Below are 16,513 nucleotides of genomic sequence, written 5' to 3' on the forward strand. Positions count from 1 at the left end.
TCCCCACCTCCGCGGCTCTCCCCTTGGGGGGGGAAAAGCAGCCGCTGGGCCTCAGAGAAGACACCAGGCTGGGCGCCCACGGCACAGCGGGGGCACGTCCCCCGCAGGCCACTTAGCGATGGCCGCCACCAAAGATTCCTACGTGTAGCTCATAGAACCCCAAAAGCAACGGGACGAGTTCTGGTCACATACTCCCTCAAAATGACATCCTGGCCTTCTTCTGGAACTCCCTCCCCTCTCAGACTCTCAAGGTTTCCTCCAGCGTGTCGGTTCCCACAGAGCAGACCTTTGGTCTGAGACCTGACAGTCCAGAAGCCACGCATGCTGCCGCGTGACGGCGGTGTCGCGGCTTGGGACAAGAGGAGGCCCCACGGTGCGGGCTGGGGCGCCAGGCACCGCGGCGGGCGCTGAGGGTGGGGGTGACCCCCACCCCGGGCCGCCGCCTCGCTCCCAGAAAGGGGACAGAACAAGAGGCAAAACCACAACAACAAAAAAGAAGCAGCCTACAGCACCCGGTATTCCCAGGCGGTCTCGCATCCAAGTACTAACCAGGCCAGACTCTGCTTAGCTCCCGAGATCAGACGAGGTCGGGCGCGTTCAGGGTGGTGTGGCCCCAGACGGCGGAGGGCGCCCCTGCCCCGCTCAAGAAGCCGAGCCTCTCTGCGCTTCCCCGCTGCCTCCTCCCGCCCCAGGCCCCGCGCCGGGCCGGTCTGTTGAGTTCACAGGCCAGGTCCTGCGGGCTCTGAGGGACGGGGGTGACAGGCAGGGAGGGGCGGGGCAGGTAGGGAGCGGCGGACCGGGGTGGGGGGCTGTCTCTCTCTATACACACACACACACACACACTCACACTCACACTCACTCACTCACACTCACATAAGATGCGCCTCCACGGCTGGACTCGCCAGGTGGAGACCTTCCAGCCCCCTTCCTCTCCTCGCCTGGCCTCCTTCACCTACCCGCCCCCCACCCCCAGCTCCTGGCCGCCGCCACCGCCACCGCCAATTGCGCACGCGCGGGTCGCCCGCCCTTTGACCCCAGGCAGGGGCCGCCCTCCCCCACAACCCCTTTCAGCTGCGCCCCCAACCCTGTGGGTGGGCTGCCGCCTATTCTCCATGGCCAGGGCTGGGGCAAAGCACATGGGGGAGGGGAGCGAGTGTATGGGACGTCTCTCTCTCTCTCTAGGGATGTGTCCCATGGGTGGGGTGGCGTGGTTTGTGGGGCGTGGTTTGTGGGGCTGCATTGGACCCCTCAGCTTCGTTGAGGTCATTTCACTAATGAGTGCACCGGAAAGAGTTTCTTAATCCATCTGTGAGGGTGGCAACTGAAAGAGAATTTTAAAGCTGACAGAATAGGCGAGGAAAGGCATAGGAGATTTCCACACCCAGTAAGGAAGCCTTTCCCGAAATGGAAGAAAGAAACGAGCAAACAGAGACACCGGTAGCCCGCCAGGATCAGAGTCTGCCCCCGAGAGAAAGTACCCTGACCAGGTTCACCCGTGGGTGGGTGGCGAGCTAGCGGCATTCAGAAGAGCGAGGCCCGCAGTCTGTGCGGAAGACACCTGCACTCGGGTGTGTGTGGCGGCACGATTCACAAGCAGCTCCAGATGTTAAGCCAAGGAGAAGCCAGGGAGTTCCCAACGCCCCAGGTGTCCTCAGCCCACGACTGGCTGCTGGGGGAATGCGAAGCCCGGCTCCTTGTCTCAGAGCGGGACAACCAGGAGGTGTGACGTACACCCCGGGGTTCCCAGGAGGATCAGGCTGAAGCTGGGACTTGGCCTGAAAGTGTCCCCTCGCATGGCCACCCCCTTCCCCTTCCTGCTCCTCTACTCCTGGTGCCCCTCCATCCAGGGGCCAGACCTTAAAGAGTCACCCGCAAGAGAATCCTGGTCCCAAAGGAGCCTTCTGGGGGACCCGTGCTGAGAGAGGTTGTGGGCATGGCCCGCTGGGGCTCTGCCCGACCCAGGGCTGAGAGATGCAACCTCCCAGCTCTGGGTCCCTGCAGGGGAAGCGTTGGCAAGCACAGGGCCAGTCCTCCAAAGGCCCAGGTGCAGGGAGCCCAGGCCAAGCAGCCTGTGGAAGAAGCCACCCCGGGAACACGACTGCAGGCCACAGCCCTTCCCACCTCCTCCTCCTCCTCCTGCTCCTCCACCCCCCCCCCCCGACCTCCCACCCCCCCCCCGCCCCCCCGCGACATGGCGCAGGGCTCAGAGACACCTCAGACACTTGCTACCCAAAGTGCAAAGGGCATCAGTTGCTCCTCCAAACCCCCCCCCCCCCCCCGTGCCCAGCAGACCGCGTTGTCCAGCCAGCCCCCGGGCCTCCCTGGGGTGCCCAGCACAAAAGTGCAGACAACCACCGGACCCTCAATCTCAGTTTTCGGATGTTTTTGCCACTCTAAGGACCCGCAGGCCAGCTGGGCCTTCTGGCAGGACAGAGAGCCCCGGAATCCGACGTGGAGAGCTGGGTGTACGTCCCCACGAGGAGGCGGTCCCCACCTCCGCGGCTCTCCCCTTGCGGGGGGGAAAAGCAGCCACGGGGCCTCAGAGAAGACACCAGGCTGGGCGCCCGCCCCACAGTGGGGGCACGTCCCCCGCAGGCCACTTAGCGCCGGCCGCCGGCCGGCGGACGGTTGGGTGGCGCGAGACGCTGCGGCCGCCCTGCTACCGGGTTCCTGGGAGGGCGTCCTGGAACCAGCGTCCACACCAAGCACTTGGAAGGACCAGGCGACGGAGGAGCCCCGTCAGGCAGGGGCCGAGGACGGTGACGGCCCGGGCGGGGAGGAGCGTGTCAGGCAGGGGCAGAGGACGGTGACAGGTGACAGGCCGGGCGGGAAGGAGTCAGTCAGGCAGGGGCCGAGGAGGAGACGGGCTGGGTAAGGGTTAGGGTTAGAGTCAGGGCACAAGTCACAATCGCAAAGACCTGGAAGCGACCCGAGTGCCCATCGACCCACGAGTGCGTAAATGAAATGTGGCGCGTGGACACCACGGAGTGCTATTCAGCTAGGAGGAGCAGCGGTGAGAGGGCACCTCTCGTGGTTCTCCTGGCCAGAGCTGGAACCCGTTCCAGTAAGCCAGGTAGCCCAAGAATGGACACACGAGCACCACGTGCTCGCGCTCACCAGCAAATGGGTACGAACCGATGGACACCTAAGTGGACACAGAGGAATCACCTTCATCGGGTGGGTGTCGGGCGGGTGGGGGGAGGGGATGGGCATACACCTCCATTAGGAATGGGGTGGGTGCGCACCGACTGGGGGATGGGCGCACTTGAGGCTCTGACCCGAGGGGGGAGGCTGGGAGAGGGCAACGTACCCGACCTTAACATTGGTACCCCCACAATACGCTGGAACAACATCAGAGGTTAATGAATAAGAACACAGGGGGGAGGGGGGCACGGGCAACACATGTCACCTTAATACTTGGACTCCCATCATCTGCTTGAAAAGAGAGAGAAAAGAAAATGCAATCATAGAGATAAGAGACACTTTTTAAACATAATGAATCCGAAGAGAAAAGTAAAAGGAGGCCTGTGGAGCAGGTCTGGGTGTGACTCCGGATCCCCCAACATCAGGTGCCACCACCAAAGATTCCTACGTGTAGCCCATAGAACCCCAAAAGCAACGGGACGAGTTCTGGTCACATACTCCCTCAAAATGACATCCTGGCCTTCTTCTGGAACTCCCTCCCCTCTCAGACTCTCAAGGTTTCCTCCAGCGTGTCGGTTCCCACAGAGCAGACCTTTGGTCTGAGACCTGACAGTCCAGAAGCCACGCATGCTGCCGCGTGACGGCGGTGTCGCGGCTTGGGACAAGAGGAGGCCCCACGGTGCGGGCTGGGGCACCAGGCACCGCGGCGGGCGCTGAGGGTGGGGGTGACCCCCGCCCCGGGCCGCCGCCTGGCTCCCAGAGAGGGGACAGAACAAGAGGCAAAACAAAAAAAAAAAAAAAAAGAAGCCTACGGCACCCGGTATTCCCAGGCGGTCTCCCATCCAAGTACTAACCAGGCCCGACCCTGCTTAGCTTTGTGAACTAAAATCCTCAACCCCTACCGGCTGACTGAATGGACCCCCTCGTGGCCAGAGGAATATTCAAGGGCAAAGTTGCCTGCCAGGAGGAGGGAGGTCAGACAGGCCTTATCATGCCCCCCTCCCTTCTTGGAGATTTCCTTTGTAACCCATTAATAGGCCTGAGGGTATGCAAGACAAACCTGCAGGCCTTCTATTTGCAACAAATGGTGGCTTACCTCTGGTAAACAGTTTATGTTAAAACATTCCACCTCTTTAGACAAAGCATGTGTCTTTAGCCAATTACAATATAAAGAATCTTTAAACCCACCTATAACCTGTAAGCCCCCCCGCTTCGAGATGGCCCTCCTTTTTGGGCCAAACCAATGTATACCTCCCACACATTGATTGATGGCTTTACCCATAACCCTTGTCTCTAAAATGTATAAAAACCAAACTGTAACCCAGCCACAGCGAGTCCACTAGCCCAAGGCCTCTTGGCAGTGGCTCCGGGTCATGGTCCTCAAATTTGGCTCAGAATAAATCTCTTTAAAATTATTTTACAGAGTTTAGATTTTTTTCCGTTAACAGCTTCCGAGACCAGACGAGATCGGGCGCGTTCAGGGTGGTGTGGCCCTAGACGGCGGAGGGCGCCCCTGCCCCGCTCAAGAAGCCGAGCCTCTCTGCGCTTCCCCGCCGACTCCTCCCGCCCCAGGCCCGGCGCCGGCGCTGACCCGCACCGGGCGTACCTGTTGAGTTCACCGGCCGGGTCCGGCGGGCTCCGAGGGACGGGGGTGACAGGCGGGGCGGGGCGGGGCGGGGCGGGGCGGGCAGGGAACGGCGGGCCGGGGTGGGGGGCTGTCTCTCTATACACACACACACACACACACACTCACACTCACTCACTCACACTCACACAAGATGCGCCTCCATGGCTGGAATCGCCAAGGTGGAGACCTTCCAGCCCCCTTCCTCTCCTCGCCTGGCCCACCCCCAGCTCGTGGCCGCCGCCGCCGATTGCGCACGCGCGGGTCGCCTGCCCTTTGACCGCAGGCAGGGGCCGCCCTCCCCGACAACCCCTTTCAGCTGCACCCCCCACCCTGTGGGTGGGCTGCCGCCTATTCCCCCGGGCCCGGGCTGGGGCACAGCGCATGGGGGAGGGGAGCGAGTGTATGGGGCGTCTCTCTCTCTCTCTAGGGATGTGTCCCATGGGTGGGGTGGCGTGGTTTGTGGGGCGCTGAAGAAATCAGTCCCCTCCATCTCCTACCTCTGGAAAACGCCCAAGCCCTTGGAGAACTGCCGGCAACGCGACCGTGGGGGCCGGGACCCTCCTCTGTGTCCTCCTGTGGCCCAGTCCAAGGGGCCTGGGCCTGGCCGGGGCTGCATTGGACCCCGACCACCCTGGCGTGTGGACTCGCTAAAAATCGGCGATTAGATATTGGATTCCAGCTTCATTGAGGTCATTTCACTAATGAGTGCACCGGAAAGAGTTTCCTAATCCATCTGTGAGGGTGGCAACTGAAAGAGAATTTTAAAGCTGACAGAATAGGCGAGGAAAGGCATAGGAGATTTCCACACCCAGTAAGGAAGCCTTTCCCGAAATGGAAGAAAGAAATGAGCAAACAGAGACACCGGTAGCCCGCCAGGATCAGAGTCTGCCCCCGAGAGAAAGTACCCTGACCAGGTTCACCCGTGGGTGGGTGGCGAGCTAGCGGCATTCAGAAGAGCGAGGCCCGCAGTCTGTGCAGGAGACACCTGCACTCGGGTGTGTGCGGCGGCACGATTCACAAGCAGCTCCAGATGTTAAGCCAAGGAGAAGCCAGGGAGTTCCCAACGCCCCAGGTGTCCTCAGCCCACGACTGGCTGCTGGGGGAATGCGAAGCCCGGCTCCTTTTCTCAGAGCGGGAAACCAGGAGGTGTGACGTACACCCCGGGGTTCCCAGGAGGATCAGGCTGAAGCTGGGACTTGGCCTGAAAGTGTCTCCTCGCATGGCCACCCCCTTCCCCTTCCTGCTCCTCTACTCCTGGTGCCCCTCAATCCAAGGGCCAGACCTTAAAGAGTCACCCGCAAGAGAATCCTGGTCCCAAAGGAGCCTTCTGGGGGACCCGTGCTGAGAGAGGTTGTGGGCATGGCCTGCTGGGGCTCTGCCCCACCCAGGGCTGAGAGATGCAACCTCCCAGCTCTGGGTCCCTGCAGGGGAAGCGTTGGCAAGCACAGGGCCAGTCCTCCAAAGGCCCAGGTGCAGGGAGCCCAGGCCAAGCAGCCTGTGGAAGAAGCCACCCCGGGAACACGACTGCAGGCCACGGCCCTTCCCACCTCCTCCTCCTCCTCCTCCTGCTCCTCCACCCCCCCGAACTCCCACCCCCCCCAGACATGGCGCAGGGCTCAGAGACACCTCAGACACTTGCTACCCAAAGTGCAAAGGGCATCAGTTGCTCCTCCAAACCCCCCCCCCTGCCCAGCAGACCACGTTGTCCAGCCAGCCCCCGGGCCTCCCTGGGGTGCCCAGCACAAAAGTGCAGACAACCACCGGACCCTCAATCTCAGTTTTCGGATGTTTTTGCCACTCTAAGGACCCGCAGGCCAGCTGGGCCTTCTGGCAGGACAGAGAGCCCCGGAATCCGACGTGGAGAGCTGGGTGTACGTCCCCACGAGGAGGCGGTCCCCACCTCCGCGGCTCTCCCCTTGCGGGGGGGAAAAGCAGCCACGGGGCCTCAGAGAAGACACCAGGCTGGGCGCCCGCCCCACAGTGGGGGCACGTCCCCCGCAGGCCACTTAGCGACGGCCGCCGGCCGGCGGACGGTTGGGTGGCGCGAGACGCTGCGGCCGCCCTGCTACCGGGTTCCTGGGAGGGCGTCCTGGAACCAGCGTCCACACCAAGCCCTTGGAAGGCCCAGGCGACGGAGGAGCCCCGTCAGGCAGGGGCCGAGGACGGTGACGGCCCGGGCGGGGAGGAGCGTGTCAGGCAGGGGCAGAGGACGGTGACAGGTGACAGGCCGGGCGGGAAGGAGTCAGTCAGGCAGGGGCCGAGGAGGAGACGGGCTGGGTAAGGGTTAGGGTTAGAGTCAGGGCACAAGTCACAATCGCAAAGACCTGGAAGCGACCCGAGTGCCCATCGACCCACGAGTGCGTAAATGAAATGTGGCGCGTGGACACCACGGAGTGCTATTCAGCTAGGAGGAGCAGCGGTGAGAGGGCACCTCTCGTGGTTCTCCTGGCCAGAGCTGGAACCCGTTCCAGTAAGCCAGGTAGCCCAAGAATGGACACACGAGCACCACGTGCTCGCGCTCACCAGCAAATGGGTACGAACCGATGGACACCTAAGTGGACACAGAGGAATCACCTTCATCGGGTGGGTGTCGGGCGGGTGGGGGGAGGGGATGGGCATACACCTCCATTAGGAATGGGGTGGGTGCGCACCGACTGGGGGATGGGCGCACTTGAGGCTCTGACCCGAGGGGGGAGGCTGGGAGAGGGCAACGTACCCGACCTTAACATTGGTACCCCCACAATACGCTGGAACAACATCAGAGGTAAATGAATAAGAACACAGGGGGGAGGGGGGCACGGGCAACACATGTCACCTTAATACTTGGACTCCCATCATCTGCTTGAAAAGAGAGAGAAAAGAAAATGCAATCATAGAGATAAGAGACACTTTTTAAACATAATGAATCCGAAGAGAAAAGTAAAAGGAGGCCTGTGGAGCAGGTCTGGGTGTGACTCCGGATCCCCCAACATCAGGTGCCACCACCAAAGATTCCTACGTGTAGCCCATAGAACCCCAAAAGCAACGGGACGAGTTCTGGTCACATACTCCCTCAAAATGACATCCTGGCCTTCTTCTGGAACTCCCTCCCCTCTCAGACTCTCAAGGTTTCCTCCAGCGTGTCGGTTCCCACAGAGCAGACCTTTGGTCTGAGACCTGACAGTCCAGAAGCCACGCATGCTGCCGCGTGACGGCGGTGTCGCGGCTTGGGACAAGAGGAGGCCCCACGGTGCGGGCTGGGGCGCCAGGCACCGCGGCGGGCGCTGAGGGTGGGGGTGACCCCCACCCCGGGCCGCCGACTCGCTCCCAGAAAGGGGACAGAACAAGAGGCAAAACAAAAAAAAAAAAAAGAAGAAGCCTACGGCACCCGGTATTCCCAGGCGGTCTCCCATCCAAGTACTAACCAGGCCCGACCCTGCTTAGCTTCCGAGACCAGACGAGATCGGGCGCCTTCAGGGTGGTGTGGCCCTAGACGGCGGAGGGCGCCCCTGCCCCGCTCAAGAAGCCGAGCCTCTCTGCGCTTCCCCGCCGCCTCCTCCCCCCGCCCCAGGCCCCGCGCCGGCGCTGACCCGCACCGGGCCGGGCCTGTTGAGTTCACCGGCCGGGTCCGGCGGGCTCCGAGGGACGGGGGTGACAGGCGGGGCGGGGCGGGGCGGGGCGGGGCGGGCAGGGAGCGGCGGGCCGGGGTGGGGGGCTGTCTCTCTATACACACACACACACACACACACACACTCACACTCACACTCACTCACTCACACTCACACAAGATGCGCCTCCACGGCTGGACTCGCCAAGGTGGAGACCTTCCAGCCCCCTTCCTCTCCTCGCCTGGCCCACCCCCAGCTCGTGGCCGCCGCCGCCGCCGCCGCCGCCGCCGATTGCGCACGCGCGGGTCGCCCGCCCTTTGACCCCAGGCAGGGTCCGCCATCCCCGACAACCCCTTTCAGCTGCGCCCCCCACCCTGTGGGTGGGCTGCCGCCTATTCCCCCGGGCCCGGGCTGGGGCACAGCGCATGGGGGAGGGGAGCGAGTGTATGGGGCGTCTCTCTCTCTCTCTAGGGATGTGTCCCATGGGTGGGGTGGCGTGGTTTGTGGGGCGCTGAAGAAATCAGTCCCCTCCATCTCCTACCTCTGGAAAACGCCCAAGCCCTTGGAGAACTGCCGGCAACGCGACCGTGGGGGCCGGGACCCTCCTCTGTGTCCTCCTGTGGCCCAGTCCAAGGGGCCTGGGCCTGGCCGGGGCTGCATTGGACCCCGACCACCCTGGCGTGTGGACTCGCTAAAAATCGGCGATTAGATATTGGATTCCAGCTTCATTGAGGTCATTTCACTAATGAGTGCACCGGAAAGAGTTTCCTAATCCATCTGTGAGGGTGGCAACTGAAAGAGAATTTTAAAGCTGACAGAATAGGCGAGGAAAGGCATAGGAGATTTCCACACCCAGTAAGGAAGCCCTTCCCGAAATGGAAGAAAGAAACGAGCAAACAGAAACACCGGTAGCCCGCCAGGATCAGAGTCTGCCCCCGAGAGAAAGTACCCTGACCAGGTTCACCCGTGGGTGGGTGGCGAGCTAGCGGCATTCAGAAGAGCGAGGCCCGCAGTCTGTGCAGAAGACACCTGCACTCGGGTGTGTGTGGCGGCACGATTCACAAGCAGCTCCAGATGTTAAGCCAAGGAGAAGCCAGGGAGTTCCCAACGCCCCAGGTGTCCTCAGCCCACGACTGGCTGCTGGGGGAATGCGAAGCCCGGCTCCTTGTCTCAGAGCCCTTGTCTCAGAGCGGGACAACCAGGAGGTGTGACGTACACCCCGGGGTTCCCAGGAGGATCAGGCTGAAGCTGGGACTTGGCCTGAAAGTGTCCCCTCGCATGGCCACCCCCTTCCCCTTCCTGCTCCTCTACTCCTGGTGCCCCTCCATCCAGGGGCCAGACCTTAAAGAGTCACCCGCAAGAGAATCCTGGTCCCAAAGGAGCCTTCTGGGGGACCCGTGCTGAGAGAGGTTGTGGGCATGGCCCGCTGGGGCTCTGCCCGACCCAGGGCTGAGAGATGCAACCTCCCAGCTCTGGGTCCCTGCAGGGGAAGCGTTGGCAAGCACAGGGCCAGTCCTCCAAAGGCCCAGGTGCAGGGAGCCCAGGCCAAGCAGCCTGTGGAAGAAGCCACCCCGGGAACACGACTGCAGGCCACGGCCCTTCCCACCTCCTCCTCCTCCTCCTCCTGCTCCTCCACCCCCCCCCGACCTCCCACCCCCCCACCCCACCCCCCGACATGGCGCAGGGCTCAGAGACACCTCAGACACTTGCTACCCAAAGTGCAAAGGGCATCAGTTGCTCCTCCAAACCCCCCCCCTGCCCAGCAGACCGCGTTGTCCAGCCAGCCCCCGGGCCTCCCTGGGGTGCCCAGCACAAAAGTGCAGACAACCACCGGACCCTCAATCTCAGTTTTCGGATGTTTTTGCCACTCTAAGGACCCGCAGGCCAGCTGGGCCTTCTGGCAGGACAGAGAGCCCCGGAATCCGACGTGGAGAGCTGGGTGTACGTCCCCACGAGGAGGCGGTCCCCACCTCCGCGGCTCTCCCCTTGCGGGGGGGAAAAGCAGCCACGGGGCCTCAGAGAAGACACCAGGCTGGGCGCCCGCCCCACAGTGGGGGCACGTCCCCCGCAGGCCACTTAGCGCCGGCCGCCGGCCGGCGGACGGTTGGGTGGCGCGAGACGCTGCGGCCGCCCTGCTACCGGGTCCCTGGGAGGGCGTCCTGGAACCAGCGTCCACACCAAGCCCTTGGAAGGCCCAGGCGACGGAGGAGCCCCGTCAGGCAGGGGCCGAGGACGGTGACGGCCCGGGCGGGGAGGAGCGTGTCAGGCAGGGGCAGAGGACGGTGACAGGTGACAGGCCGGGCGGGAAGGAGTCAGTCAGGCAGGGGCCGAGGAGGAGACGGGCTGGGTAAGGGTTAGGGTTAGAGTCAGGGCACAAGTCACAATCGCAAAGACCTGGAAGCGACCCGAGTGCCCATCGACCCACGAGTGCGTAAATGAAATGTGGCGCGTGGACACCACGGAGTGCTATTCAGCTAGGAGGAGCAGCGGTGAGAGGGCACCTCTCGTGGTTCTCCTGGCCAGAGCTGGAACCCGTTCCAGTAAGCCAGGTAGCCCAAGAATGGACACACGAGCACCACGTGCTCGCGCTCACCAGCAAATGGGTACGAACCGATGGACACCTAAGTGGACACAGAGGAATCACCTTCATCGGGTGGGTGTCGGGCGGGTGGGGGGAGGGGATGGGCATACACCTCCATTAGGAATGGGGTGGGTGCGCACCGACTGGGGGATGGGCGCACTTGAGGCTCTGACCCGAGGGGGGAGGCTGGGAGAGGGCAACGTACCCGACCTTAACATTGGTACCCCCACAATACGCTGGAACAACATCAGAGGTAAATGAATAAGAACACAGGGGGGAGGGGGGCACGGGCAACACATGTCACCTTAATACTTGGACTCCCATCATCTGCTTGAAAAGAGAGAGAAAAGAAAATGCAATCATAGAGATAAGAGACACTTTTTAAACATAATGAATCCGAAGAGAAAAGTAAAAGGAGGCCTGTGGAGCAGGTCTGGGTGTGACTCCGGATCCCCCAACATCAGGTGCCACCACCAAAGATTCCTACGTGTAGCCCATAGAACCCCAAAAGCAACGGGACGAGTTCTGGTCACATACTCCCTCAAAATGACATCCTGGCCTTCTTCTGGAACTCCCTCCCCTCTCAGACTCTCAAGGTTTCCTCCAGCGTGTCGGTTCCCACAGAGCAGACCTTTGGTCTGAGACCTGACAGTCCAGAAGCCACGCATGCTGCCGCGTGACGGCGGTGTCGCGGCTTGGGACAAGAGGAGGCCCCACGGTGCGGGCTGGGGCGCCAGGCACCGCGGCGGGCGCTGAGGGTGGGGGTGACCCCCACCCCGGGCCGCCGACTCGCTCCCAGAAAGGGGACAGAACAAGAGGCAAAACAAAAAAAAAAAAAAGAAGAAGCCTACGGCACCCGGTATTCCCAGGCGGTCTCCCATCCAAGTACTAACCAGGCCCGACCCTGCTTAGCTTCCGAGACCAGACGAGATCGGGCGCGTTCAGGGTGGTGTGGCCCTAGACGGCGGAGGGCGCCCCTGCCCCGCTCAAGAAGCCGAGCCTCTCTGCGCTTCCCCGCCGCCTCCTCCCCCCGCCCCAGGCCCCGCGCCGGCGCTGACCCGCACCGGGCCGGGCCTGTTGAGTTCACCGGCCGGGTCCGGCGGGCTCCGAGGGACGGGGGTGACAGGCGGGGCGGGGCGGGGCGGGGCGGGGCGGGCAGGGAGCGGCGGGCCGGGGTGGGGGGCTGTCTCTCTATACACACACACACACACACAGACTCACACTCACACTCACTCACTCACACTCACACAAGATGCGCCTCCACGGCTGGACTCGCCAAGGTGGAGACCTTCCAGCCCCCTTCCTCTCCTCGCCTGGCCCACCCCCAGCTCGTGGCCGCCGCCGCCGCCGCCGCCGCCGCCGATTGCGCACGCGCGGGTCGCCCGCCCTTTGACCCCAGGCAGGGTCCGCCATCCCCGACAACCCCTTTCAGCTGCGCCCCCCACCCTGTGGGTGGGCTGCCGCCTATTCCCCCGGGCCCGGGCTGGGGCACAGCGCATGGGGGAGGGGAGCGAGTGTATGGGGCGTCTCTCTCTCTCTCTAGGGATGTGTCCCATGGGTGGGGTGGCGTGGTTTGTGGGGCGCTGAAGAAATCAGTCCCCTCCATCTCCTACCTCTGGAAAACGCCCAAGCCCTTGGAGAACTGCCGGCAACGCGACCGTGGGGGCCGGGACCCTCCTCTGTGTCCTCCTGTGGCCCAGTCCAAGGGGCCTGGGCCTGGCCGGGGCTGCATTGGACCCCGACCACCCTGGCGTGTGGACTCGCTAAAAATCGGCGATTAGATATTGGATTCCAGCTTCATTGAGGTCATTTCACTAATGAGTGCACCGGAAAGAGTTTCCTAATCCATCTGTGAGGGTGGCAACTGAAAGAGAATTTTAAAGCTGACAGAATAGGCGAGGAAAGGCATAGGAGATTTCCACACCCAGTAAGGAAGCCTTTCCCGAAATGGAAGAAAGAAACGAGCAAACAGAAACACCGGTAGCCCGCCAGGATCAGAGTCTGCCCCCGAGAGAAAGTACCCTGACCAGGTTCACCCGTGGGTGGGTGGCGAGCTAGCGGCATTCAGAAGAGCGAGGCCCGCAGTCTGTGCAGAAGACACCTGCACTCGGGTGTGTGTGGCGGCACGATTCACAAGCAGCTCCAGATGTTAAGCCAAGGAGAAGCCAGGGAGTTCCCAACGCCCCAGGTGTCCTCAGCCCACGACTGGCTGCTGGGGGAATGCGCAGCCCGGCTCCTTGTCTCAGAGCCCTTGTCTCAGAGCGGGACAACCAGGAGGTGTGACGTACACCCCGGGGTTCCCAGGAGGATCAGGCTGAAGCTGGGACTTGGCCTGAAAGTGTCCCCTCGCATGGCCACCCCCTTCCCCTTCCTGCTCCTCTACTCCTGGTGCCCCTCCATCCAGGGGCCAGACCTTAAAGAGTCACCCGCAAGAGAATCCTGGTCCCAAAGGAGCCTTCTGGGGGACCCGTGCTGAGAGAGGTTGTGGGCATGGCCCGCTGGGGCTCTGCCCGACCCAGGGCTGAGAGATGCAACCTCCCAGCTCTGGGTCCCTGCAGGGGAAGCGTTGGCAAGCACAGGGCCAGTCCTCCAAAGGCCCAGGTGCAGGGAGCCCAGGCCAAGCAGCCTGTGGAAGAAGCCACCCCGGGAACACGACTGCAGGCCACGGCCCTTCCCACCTCCTCCTCCTCCTCCTCCTGCTCCTCCACCCCCCCCCGACCTCCCACCCCCCCACCCCACCCCCCGACATGGCGCAGGGCTCAGAGACACCTCAGACACTTGCTACCCAAAGTGCAAAGGGCATCAGTTGCTCCTCCAAACCGCCCCCCCTGCCCAGCAGACCGCGTTGTCCAGCTAGCCCCCGGGCCTCCCTGGGGTGCCCAGCACAAAAGTGCAGACAACCACCGGACCCTCAATCTCAGTTTTCGGATGTTTTTGCCACTCTAAGGACCCGCAGGCCAGCTGGGCCTTCTGGCAGGACAGAGAGCCCCGGAATCCGACGTGGAGAGCTGGGTGTACGTCCCCACGAGGAGGCGGTCCCCACCTCCGCGGCTCTCCCCTTGCGGGGGGGAAAAGCAGCCACGGGGCCTCAGAGAAGACACCAGGCTGGGCGCCCGCCCCACAGTGGGGGCACGTCCCCCGCAGGCCACTTAGCGCCGGCCGCCGGCCGGCGGACGGTTGGGTGGCGCGAGACGCTGCGGCCGCCCTGCTACCGGGTCCCTGGGAGGGCGTCCTGGAACCAGCGTCCACACCAAGCCCTTGGAAGGCCCAGGCGACGGAGGAGCCCCGTCAGGCAGGGGCCGAGGACGGTGACGGCCCGGGCGGGGAGGAGCGTGTCAGGCAGGGGCAGAGGACGGTGACAGGTGACAGGCCGGGCGGGAAGGAGTCAGTCAGGCAGGGGCCGAGGAGGAGACGGGCTGGGTAAGGGTTAGGGTTAGAGTCAGGGCACAAGTCACAATCGCAAAGACCTGGAAGCGACCCGAGTGCCCATCGACCCACGAGTGCGTAAATGAAATGTGGCGCGTGGACACCACGGAGTGCTATTCAGCTAGGAGGAGCAGCGGTGAGAGGGCACCTCTCGTGGTTCTCCTGGCCAGAGCTGGAACCCGTTCCAGTAAGCCAGGTAGCCCAAGAATGGACACACGAGCACCACGTGCTCGCGCTCACCAGCAAATGGGTACGAACCGATGGACACCTAAGTGGACACAGAGGAATCACCTTCATCGGGTGGGTGTCGGGCGGGTGGGGGGAGGGGATGGGCATACACCTCCATTAGGAATGGGGTGGGTGCGCACCGACTGGGGGATGGGCGCACTTGAGGCTCTGACCCGAGGGGGGAGGCTGGGAGAGGGCAACGTACCCGACCTTAACATTGGTACCCCCACAATACGCTGGAACAACATCAGAGGTAAATGAATAAGAACACAGGGGGGAGGGGGGCACGGGCAACACATGTCACCTTAATACTTGGACTCCCATCATCTGCTTGAAAAGAGAGAGAAAAGAAAATGCAATCATAGAGATAAGAGACACTTTTTAAACATAATGAATCCGAAGAGAAAAGTAAAAGGAGGCCTGTGGAGCAGGTCTGGGTGTGACTCCGGATCCCCCAACATCAGGTGCCACCACCAAAGATTCCTACGTGTAGCCCATAGAACCCCAAAAGCAACGGGACGAGTTCTGGTCACATACTCCCTCAAAATGACATCCTGGCCTTCTTCTGGAACTCCCTCCCCTCTCAGACTCTCAAGGTTTCCTCCAGCGTGTCGGTTCCCACAGAGCAGACCTTTGGTCTGAGACCTGACAGTCCAGAAGCCACGCATGCTGCCGCGTGACGGCGGTGTCGCGGCTTGGGACAAGAGGAGGCCCCACGGTGCGGGCTGGGGCGCCAGGCACCGCGGCGGGCGCTGAGGGTGGGGGTGACCCCCACCCCGGGCCGCCGACTCGCTCCCAGAAAGGGGACAGAACAAGAGGCAAAACAAAAAAAAAAAAAAGAAGAAGCCTACGGCACCCGGTATTCCCAGGCGGTCTCCCATCCAAGTACTAACCAGGCCCGACCCTGCTTAGCTTCCGAGACCAGACGAGATCGGGCGCGTTCAGGGTGGTGTGGCCCTAGACGGCGGAGGGCGCCCCTGCCCCGCTCAAGAAGCCGAGCCTCTCTGCGCTTCCCCGCCGCCTCCTCCCCCCGCCCCAGGCCCCGCGCCGGCGCTGACCCGCACCGGGCCGGGCCTGTTGAGTTCACCGGCCGGGTCCGGCGGGCTCCGAGGGACGGGGGTGACAGGCGGGGCGGGGCGGGGCGGGGCGGGGCGGGCAGGGAGCGGCGGGCCGGGGTGGGGGGCTGTCTCTCTATACACACACACACACACACACTCACACTCACACTCACTCACTCACACTCACACAAGATGCGCCTCCACGGCTGGACTCGCCAAGGTGGAGACCTTCCAGCCCCCTTCCTCTCCTCGCCTGGCCCACCCCCAGCTCGTGGCCGCCGCCGCCGCCGCCGCCGCCGCCGATTGCGCACGCGCGGGTCGCCCGCCCTTTGACCCCAGGCAGGGTCCGCCATCCCCGACAACCCCTTTCAGCTGCGCCCCCCACCCTGTGGGTGGGCTGCCGCCTATTCCCCCGGGCCCGGGCTGGGGCACAGCGCATGGGGGAGGGGAGCGAGTGTATGGGGCGTCTCTCTCTCTCTCTAGGGATGTGTCCCATGGGTGGGGTGGCGTGGTTTGTGGGGCGCTGAAGAAATCAGTCCCCTCCATCTCCTACCTCTGGAAAACGCCCAAGCCCTTGGAGAACTGCCGGCAACGCGACCGTGGGGGCCGGGACCCTCCTCTGTGTCCTCCTGTGGCCCAGTCCAAGGGGCCTGGGCCTGGCCGGGGCTGCATTGGACCCCGACCACCCTGGCGTGTGGACTCGCTAAAAATCGGCGATTAGATATTGGATTCCAGCTTCATTGAGGTCATTTCACTAATGAGTGCACCGGAAAGAGTTTCCTAATCCATCTGTGAGGGTGGCAACTGAAAGAGAATTTTAAAGCTGACAGAATAGGCGAGGAAAGGCATAGGAGATTTCCAC

At 63.0% G+C, this 16,513-nt stretch overlaps 3 non-coding genes and 1 pseudogene across 3 annotated transcripts; all 4 read right to left on the bottom strand.

Moving 5' to 3' along the window:
• Positions 1-500: 500 nt before the first annotated feature.
• LOC142867022 (uncharacterized) lies at positions 501-619 on the bottom strand (annotated as a pseudogene).
• A 7,507-nt stretch (positions 620-8,126) lies between these two features.
• On the bottom strand, positions 8,127-8,245 carry LOC142867009 (5S ribosomal RNA). Its single transcript, XR_012916741.1, has one exon. It is a non-coding gene; the product is annotated as a 5S ribosomal RNA (ribosomal RNA).
• Positions 8,246-11,783: 3,538 nt separating this feature from the next.
• LOC142866996 (5S ribosomal RNA) lies at positions 11,784-11,902 on the bottom strand. The gene has a single exon (XR_012916728.1). It is a non-coding gene; the product is annotated as a 5S ribosomal RNA (ribosomal RNA).
• Positions 11,903-15,437: 3,535 nt separating this feature from the next.
• Positions 15,438-15,556, bottom strand: LOC142867007 (5S ribosomal RNA). Its single transcript, XR_012916739.1, has one exon. It is a non-coding gene; the product is annotated as a 5S ribosomal RNA (ribosomal RNA).
• Between the last annotated feature and the right edge of the window lie 957 nt (positions 15,557-16,513).

The sequence above is a fragment of the Microcebus murinus genome, unplaced genomic scaffold (assembly GCF_040939455.1).
Source record: "Microcebus murinus isolate Inina unplaced genomic scaffold, M.murinus_Inina_mat1.0 scaf009_hap2_Mmur4.0, whole genome shotgun sequence".
In the NCBI taxonomy this organism is placed as follows: domain Eukaryota; kingdom Metazoa; phylum Chordata; class Mammalia; order Primates; family Cheirogaleidae; genus Microcebus; species Microcebus murinus.